Raw genomic sequence first — 9690 nt, 5'->3', positions numbered from 1 at the left:
AATTCACAACCATATGCACTATATGCTATGCAATACATTTTAATCACATCCACCTAAGCAACATTACCAAGTCTTTGGTTTAGTGCTACTACAACCACAGTGTGCGTATACTCCCGGTACGAGCCGCGAACTCCATCCCGCGATACGCCCATAGGGCTGTCGAAGAAGGCCCACCATGAGTACTCGAAAAAATAAAACATGCCGACCACCGGCTCTCAACATAAAGTAAATGACTAAAAATTAAAGGTGCTGACTCTAGCAATTTAAAAGTAGTATGATTGGCCCTCTTGAATATACCACCGGGCTTGTCGACTGTCCTAATGACCAGCCGGGCGTAATGTCTAACCGCCACAGTGACCCGACAACCGCGACCATTGCTTCCCCCCAAATGGTAATCCAACACCTTAACCCCTGTTGGAAAGGGTCATAGCACGGGAAGATGATAATCCTAAACCGCATGCTCCTATATGACAATAGTACGATTGCATAGTGCCACCGTGTCCCATACCATGGGCCACCAATGTACTCGTTTCTAAGCCGACTACTGCATCTAGTCTATTAATGCATCATGCACAATGATGTCAACATTCATCACTTGGCATTTAGAAAATAAACACAACACCCATGCATAACAATGTGAGGATGACTAATCTACATAGCATTTTCATTACGACATGGAAAGACTAGATATGATTAAATGAATGCCAAACAATGCCTTGAAACAAGGCCAAATGTCCTCTCCCCACTTACCTATAGTGTACAAGGACTCACGCTCGGTACGGGTGAGATCCGGTGCGAGAAGCGTGAGATTTGGTGAACCTATAATGAGTGAGCGGGGTTAGTATTTCACCACTTTGGGATCAAGATTAACACGATCCAATGACAAGATCATGTTTAGAATCCTAGAAGAAGGTCACATGTCCGTTTTGGGTCCAATCGAAAGTAAAAATCACGTTCAGAGCCTCTCGGGTGGGTCGGACAGCCCACCTGTCTGACCCACCAGTTAGACCCACCGGTCTTGACCGGCGGGTAGGTCAGCCCATCGGTCAGCCCACCGGTCTGACCCACCGGTTGGGATCTAGGGTCCTGCTAAGACCAACGGGTAGGGTGGCCCGCCAATCGGCCCGTTGATTGGGCCTACCGGTTGGGCCCGAGGGTCCTGCCCTCTCAGGTGGGTGCCCACAGGCGGGCCAAATGGTCCACCGGTCTTGGCGGGAAATGCCATTTTCACCTAAAACCTTCCCCAACCTTTGGGGAATCAAATGGGGCTCTTCCAAACCCATTCTCCACACATTCAAGGTCTCATTAGGTGGTTCTAACCTAGATCTAGGTTAGATTTAAGGAATGGAAAGCTATCTTACCTTCTTTGCTCAAGAACTCCTTCAAAACCCCAAATTCACTTCAAATCAACAATGCTCTTGCAACAGTGAATACCCTTCTTCAAATCCTTTAAAATCAACACATAAACCATCTATTAAACCTTAGATTCATCATCTCAAGGGGGATTTACAAGACCTCAAGAAACCCTACCCAAATCAAGGGTTTTTACTTGGGTAAGGTGAAAGCTTAAGGAACCTAGCCTTTGCTCACCTCTAGACGTAGATCTAGCGTTGGAGATCACTCTACCGGCGTCGGAATGGGAAGATCAAGCCTCGGTGCCACTAAAATCCATCTCTTCTTCCTCTTCCTTCTCTTCTCTTCTTCTTTCCTTTCTTTTCTCTCTCCTCTTTACACTTCTTACCAACGTCCGAGTGTCATAAATGAGAAAGAAAAAGAAAAACATAAATGCTATATATACTTCTTAAATAACTAAGTAATCACATGGGTGGGTCACACAGGTTGGTGGATGCGCCCTTTTGTCCGCCCACCTGAGGGCCAAAACCTGGCCAACAAGTGGGATTTTGACAGAATTTGGCCCTCGGCACGAATCTCACTCTTGGCATAAGATGTAATATACGTATGCACCCTAAGATATGGCTATATACCTGCTTTATCCATATATGGCCTTATGATAGGTGCATGTACACGGCTTGGGTACCCCCGTCTCTTCTGGCAATGGCTCAGACTTGTCGAGCCAGCCGGTGTTTAAGGTCACCCTTGCCATTATGGTCCATAAGGAACCTGCCTTAACTCTCTTCGGTTCGGGTCCTGTATGGTTAAACTGGGTCAACCATGAAATCAGACCAGGTTTAAGAAGTAGGGTATTAAATTTACCCCCCTTCTAAAAATTTCATCCTCGAAATTGGCGTACCTGGTTGTCCAAAAAGATGAGGGTACTTGGCTTGGATTTCCTCCTCTTTCTCCCAAGATGCTTCTTCAAGTGAATGATTAGCCCATCGCACCTTTACGTAGGAAATGGAGCGGTTGCGAAGGGTCTTCACCTTTCGATCCAAAATTTCAGCCGGCTGCTCTGTATAGGTCATGTCAGCTGCTAGATATTCTGGTTCCACGGGTAATACATGAGAGGGATCATGAATGTATCGCTTCAGCATGGATACATAAAATACGTTATGAACATCCCCGAGTGAAGGTGGCAGAGCAAGCATGTAGGCTACTGAGCCAACCCGGGCTAAGATCTCAAATGGTCCAATGTATCTTGGGCTCAACTTCCCCTTTCTGTGAAACCTTTACAACCCTTTAGTAGGAGAGATCTTGAGAAATACCTTTTCTTCTGGCTGAAATTCAATGTCTTTTCTGCGGGTGTCTGCATAGCTCTTTTGACGGGACTGAGCTGCTTTAATCCGTTCTCGAATAATATTGACCTTGTCACAAGTCATCTGTATCATTTCAGGTCCTAACATTCGGCGTTCGCCTACCTCATCCCAATACAGAGGAGTTTTGCACTTCCTACCATATAACGCCTCATACGGAGCCATCCCAATTGTAGCTTGGTAACTGTTGTTATAGGCAAACTCCATAAGGGGTATATATTCTTCCCAACTACCACATATTTCCATTGTACACGCCCTGAGCATGTCTTCTAATATCTATATGGTTTGCTCCGACTGACCATCGGTCTGTGGGTGGAAAGCAGTACTCAAATTCAATTGTGATCCCAAGGCACGCTGGAAGCTTTTCCAAAATCTGGAAGTGAACCTTGGGTCCCTATCTAATACAATGCTCACTGGCACTCCATGCAAGCGTACTATGTTATCCATGTAAAGTTATGCTAATTTGGCCATAGAGAACTTGGTCTTGATGGGAACGAAATGAGCAGTCTTAGTAAGCCGATCAACGATCACCCATATCGTGTCCATCCCTTTAGGTGTACATGGTAGTCCGGTGACGAAGTCCATTGTAATCCTTTCCCACTTCCATTTTGGTACTAGGAGTGGCTGAAGAGTACCATAAGGTCGATGCCTCGCAGCTTTTACATTTTGGCATGTAAGACAAGTTGCCACATACAAAGCTATTGTGACTTTCATGCTTGGCCACCAGTAATTTTGTTTGAGGTCTTTGTACATCTTTGTACTTCCTGGGTGGAGTGAGTACTCGGAGCTATGTGCTTCTCACATAATCTTATCTTGTATATCCAAATCATCGGGTACACACAATCTGCCTCGAAACATCAATGCCCCATCACTGGCTAAAACAAAATCTGGGTCGTTCATTGTTTGATCTTGAACCTTAACTCTGATCCACTGCAATTCAGGATCCAAAGGTTGTTTCATTATTACCTCTTGCCTAATAGTCGGATGCACCTATAGAGCCGTCAAGGATACAGTCAACCATTTAAGGTTTTCTGGTTGACGTTCCAATTCTAAGGTTGCTCCTTCATATAAGAGAGCTTCATCCATTAGTGTCACCTCCTGCACAAGTGATGGGCTGACTGCTAAGCATGAGAGTGACACAGTCTGCGCCTTTTGGCTCAATGCATCTGCCACTACATTTGCCTTGTCGGGATGATACTGAATGTCGCAGTCATAATCCTTCATGAGCTCAAGCCATCTCCTCTATCTCATGTTCAAATCCTTCTGGGTGAAGAAGTACTTCAGGCTCTTGTGATCACTGTATATCTCACACTTCTCCCCATACAAATAATGTCGCCAAATCTTAAGGGCAAAAATGACTGCGGCTAGTTCCAAGTCATGAGTGGGGTAGTTCTTCTCATACTCCTTTAGTTTTCGGGAAGCATATGCTATCACCTTTTCGCGTTGCATGAAAACACAACCCAACCCAACTTTGGAAGCATCAGTGTAGACTGTCATTCCACCTGTGCCTTCAGGGATGGTCAACATAGGGGCCGACACCAACCTCTTCTTCAATTCCTGGAAACACTTCTCACATTCCTCTATCTAGTCGAATTTCACACCCTTTTTGGTTAATTTAGTCATTGGTTCTGAGATTCGGGCGAAATTCTCAATGACACGCCGGTAATATCCAGCCAAACCCAAGAAGCTTCTAATTTCAGTGACATTCTTGGGGCTTTCCCATTCTACTACTGCTTTCACCTTATCAGGATCTACCTCGATTCTGGCCTGAGACACTACGTGCCCCAGGAATCCAACTTGCTCAAGCCAAAATTCACATTTGCTGTATTTGGCAAACAATCGTTGTTCTCTCAACCTCTGTAACACCATTCTCAAATGTTGGGTGTGCTCCTCTTCTATCTTGGAGTAGATCAAGATGTCATCAATAAAAATAATTACCCATTTATCGAGGACATCGTGAAATACTCGATTCATTAAATCCATGAATGCTGCCGGTGCATTGGTTAACCCAAAAGATAACACTAGGAACTCATAGTGACCATACCGAGTCCTGAATGTTGTCTTGGGTATGTCGCTGCTCTTTATCTTGAGCTGATAATAGCCTGATCTAAGGTCTATCTTTGAAAATACCTTGGCACCCTGCAGTTGGTCAAATAAATCATCAATGCGTGGCAATGGATACCGGTTCTTAATAGTAAGCTTATTCAATTCTCGGTAATCAATGCACATACGCAAGCTGCCATTTTTCTTCTTGACAAACAATACTGGGGCACCCCAAGGTGAAACACTTGGGTGAATAAATCCCTTTTCCAATAATTCCTGCAACTGCATCTGCAACTCCTTCAATTCGGCTGGTGCCATCCTGTATGGAGCTTTAGAGACTAGAGCTGCTCCGAGAACCAAGTCTATGGCAAACTCCAACTCTCTATCAGGCGGTAAATGCATCAGATCATCTGGAAAGACGTTGGGAAACTCTTTAACCACCTTTACCTCTTCTAGAGGTGTAATCCTCGCATCAACATCAAGTACCGATGCTAAGTAGCCCTGACATCCACTTTCCAACAATTTTACCGCTTGAAGGGCGGAGACAAGGACCTTTCTCACCCGTTTCATGTTATTTGCTCGGTATACCAATTCTCTTCCTTCGTCATCTGTCACCCTTATCAGCTTTTCAGCACACATCACATTAGCTCGATGAGCCGACAACCAATCCATGCCCAGTATAACATCAAAATTCTGCATATTGAACTTAATGAGTTGTGCATCAAAGTTCTTCCCACTAATTTCCACTAGGAACGACCCATACACCTCCTTCAACTGAGTAACTTTACCAGTAGGCATACTAACAATCATTCCATGATCTAGGATTCTGGGTGGCATCCCAAGTTTCTCAGCAAATCTCTTAGATGCGAATGAATGTGTAGCTCCTGAATCGAATAAAACATAGGCTAGTATGCCTGATATAGGTAGGACACCTAGTGTAACAATGCATATAATTTCAGCAGGTCATCAATATTTAGCATAAGGAAATTCCTAAATTTAAAATGTACCTGCTACCACTTCTGTGCTGGCCTCAGCTTCCTCAGCTAAGAGGGCATACATCCTTCCCTACCGTTGACTTCCCCGAGTTAAGGGAGGTCGGTACGCCGAGGCCTGACTGGAGGGTAAGGCTGGTCCAACCCGACAGTCTTTTGCATAGTGCCCATAGGAATGGCTGTTAAAGCAACGGATCTGAGATGTTAGAACTGGGGTGGGGCCCCTCTGCACTTGACCCATTGAAGATGGAGGTCGGGGCAGCCTTAGAACTGTAGGTGCCGCACTAGTGTTCGGGCGAAAAGATGTGGAGCCCGAACCACCAACTGGTCTAGGAGGGTAACCAGTTGGCCTATAGGGCTACCTATATGTAGGCCCAGAACTGTACGATCCACGGTATGCCTTGGAGGAGTTTTCCATATCCGAAAATGGATTTGTTCTCTTCCACAGTCCAGGGGTGAGGGACTGTTCCCCCTTCTGCTTATCCTCCATGGTCTTGGCCTTCTGCACAATCTGGCCATAGTCGGTCAAATCTAGGACCTCAAGTACAGACCCAATGGATGCCTTTAGGCCCTTTAGAAATCTCGCAGCCTTCTCTTTAGCTGTCCTCATATGCCTAGGGGCAAAATGGAACAAGCTCTCAAACTGCTGTTGGTACTCAAGGATAGTCTTACCTCCTTGAGTTAAGGCCATAAATTTAGCCTCCTTGCGGTCTCTAAAGCTGCGTGGGTAATGATTGTCCAAGAACAACTCCTTGAACTATTCCCAGGTGGGTTCCGGATGGGTGGCCAATAATATGGGCTTAGAGGCTTGCCACCAAGAGTTGGCCTCCTTCTTGAGTTGCAACCCCGCACAAATGAGTTTCTGTGCATTTGTGCACTCAGTCACCTCAAATATTTTCTCTAGCTCCTGGATCCACTGGTCTGGCTCCAGAGGATCACTCCCCACCTTAGAGAATACAGGTGGCAAGTTCCTCTTGAATGACTCCACTACCTTTGATGTATTATTCGTCGGCGGGTAATTAGGAGCATAAGCCGGATAGTAAGAGTATGGAGGGGGCTCCCCATATGGAGGAATACTAAATGGCGGAATTGGAGGTGTACCTCCCACTTGTGGTCCCGTTCCAAACCCTACAGGTGGGTCTTGTGGAGTAAGTATTCGGGGAGGTTGACCTGATTGAGAAAGTTCCAATTGTTGCTGAATAGCAGTCATAAATGCTTGTTGTTACTGAAGCATTTGTTGCTGGAAAGCCTGTTGTGACTACTGAATTATGGTAGCAACATCCCCCGGAGTAATAACCGATGGAGGGTCCAGAAGTGTAGTCATAGGTGGGTCCCCATGTGCCCCACCCTGACCAAAGGTCTCTAGAGGTGGTGGAAGTGAGGTTTGCCCCACAGAGCGGGACCTCCTGGGATTCGATGGTCTACTGACCAGACGAGGACCACGCGGGGTACCTCGTGCATTGCTACCGGATCTAGTACGTACCATCGTATCCCTGTACCTGGAACATATCATACATCACATTGGTTAAACACCATAGAATTGATATAGGCACACAATTATATGCCAACACATAGGGTATTATAGTGTATGATAGTTTGCAACTAACCGCAACTTAATTCCAAAATACCGGGCTAGTGCTCCAACAAGTATGTCAATGGTCCCACTCGACCATAACATACAATTATAAGAATAATAACAATAATCATAATAAGTATATTAATAATAATAATAATAAAGTCCCACTTTTTTTCAAGTTTTCTCTCAACCGGCGGGTGACACCGGTGGGCAGGTTGGCCCGTCGGTCCTACCCGAGCGGGAAATCGAACAGGGCACTTAAGCCCCTATTCTATCTTATTTCCCTCATTTCCTCTCTCTCTCTCTCTCTCTCTCTCTCAGGCAATTTTGGAGACCATCTTGACGCTTCCACCCGCGATCCCACTCAACGACCCGGCACTTTTGAGATGATTCAACCCTCCACTTACAAGTAAGTTTTCTTCCTCATTTCTTCTCAGAACTTGCATTTTGGGGTAGAAACTCATGAGTTGTCTTAAATCTCACTTCCTTTCCATGTTTCTTTCCATAGAATAGTGATTTCATATGACTGTGATGTTTCTCTTGTGATTTATTTCTAGTTTTTAGGATTTACTTCCCCATTTTGAGAGAAACCCCAACCGTGCCCTAGTTTTCTCAATTTTGGGGATTTCTTCAATTCTTGCTCTTTTTCCCCAATTAATGACTCAATTGCAATGCATTATGTTTGATTTGTACTTAACATGCTGTAGAGATCATAGAAAGTCCCTTATGTTTGAAATCCCATTTCTTCCCATGAAAATCCATCTTTTGTGTTAGGTTTTCTTTGATTTTTCTTTACATCCTTTGGCATTTGTGGACCTCAATAGCATATTAGCGTCTATTTTTGCTTGTTCTTGATTTCACTACAACCGCATTTCAGTCTTAGACCCGTAGCTTCAAGCTTTCTCTATTGTGAGTCTTTTACACTTTTTCTTAGATTGGACTTGCACCTTGAGAATCGGGGTTTTCTCCTTCCTTAACTGTCATGCTTTATATGCCTCTTGTCGCATCGCTGTTTTGCCATAATCTCTGTCTTGTCACTGTCTAGGCATTTCATTTACATACTTTTTATCATTTCTCACTTGTCACATTTGGTCACCTTCTATTTCTTCCCATGATTTCTATTTTGTCACTCACCCTTCTTTCCTCTTTTTCTTGCCAGGATGTCATCTCGTAAAGGCAAGGAGCCCGCATCCTTTGGCACCCGGTGTAAGACCACCGCTTCTAAGAGGAACTGTAATACCCCGCTTCTTAAACCCGGTCTGATTTCACGGTTGAACCGGTTTAACCATACAGGAACCGAGCCAGAGGAAATTAGAGCGGGTTCCTTATGGGCTATGATGGCACGGGTGACCTTAAACACCGGTTGGCCCGACAAGTCCGAGCCAGTGCCAAAAGAGACGGGAGTGCCCAAACCGTGTACGTGCACCTACCATAAGGCTATGTACGGATAAAACAGGTATTATATCCGTATTTTAAGGTATATACGTATGCTACATCATATGCCTGGGGTGGGGTTCGCGCCGAGGTCCGAACCCGGTCAAAATCCCGAGCTTTGGCTCTCAGGTGGGTAGGACAGGTGGGTGCACCCACCTGAGTGACCCATCCAAGTGCACTATTCACTTAATTAGGAATGGTATATAAGGCTTTATGATTTTCTTTTCTTTCCATTTATTACCCTCGTACGTTGGTGAGAAAAGTAAAGAGGAGAGAGAAAAGAAAGGGAAGAAGAAAGGAAGAGAAGGAAGAGGAAGAAAAGGGGGATTTCAGCGGCGCCGAAGCTCGATCTTCCCATTCTGATGCCGGGAGAGTGATCTTCAACTCTAGATCTACAGTTAGAGGTAAGAAAAGTTGGGTTTTGTGAACATTCACCATACCCAAGCTTTAAACCCTTGATTCGAGTATGGTTTCTTGAGATCTTGTAAAACCCCTTTGAAATGATGAATCTAAGGTTTAATAGATGATTTATGTGTTGATCTTGAAGGATTTGAAGAGATATTGACAAGGTGGAAGGAACATTGTGGGTTTGAAGTGGTTGGAGGGTTTGAAGTCGTTGGAGGGTTTGAAGTCGTTCTTGAGCAAAGAAGGTAAGATGGTTTTTCCTCACTTGAATCTAACCTAGATCTAGGTTAGAACCATCCTATAGGACCTTGAAGGTGTGAAGAATGGGTGGGGAAAAACCCCATTTGATTCCCCAAAGAATGGAGAAAATGGGGAAGAAACAGTGTCTTTTCCGCCAAGACCGGTGGGTACAACCGGTGGGCTCCTACCCGCCTGTGGGTACCCACCTGAGAAGGCAAGGGGGCCTTCGGGCCCAACCGGCGGGTACCACCGGCGGGTACAACCGGTGGGCCCCTACCCGCCGGTCCTA

At 45.2% G+C, this 9690-nt stretch overlaps 1 pseudogene; it reads right to left on the bottom strand.

Moving 5' to 3' along the window:
- Nucleotides 1-2267: 2267 nt before the first annotated feature.
- On the bottom strand, nt 2268-2726 carry LOC122066437 (annotated as a pseudogene).
- Between the last annotated feature and the right edge of the window lie 6964 nt (nt 2727-9690).

Source organism: Macadamia integrifolia, unplaced genomic scaffold, assembly GCF_013358625.1.
Source record: "Macadamia integrifolia cultivar HAES 741 unplaced genomic scaffold, SCU_Mint_v3 scaffold2391, whole genome shotgun sequence".
Lineage (NCBI taxonomy): Eukaryota > Viridiplantae > Streptophyta > Magnoliopsida > Proteales > Proteaceae > Macadamia > Macadamia integrifolia.
Note: the sequence above shows the minus strand (reverse complement) of the source record. Positions and strands in the feature narration are given on the sequence as shown.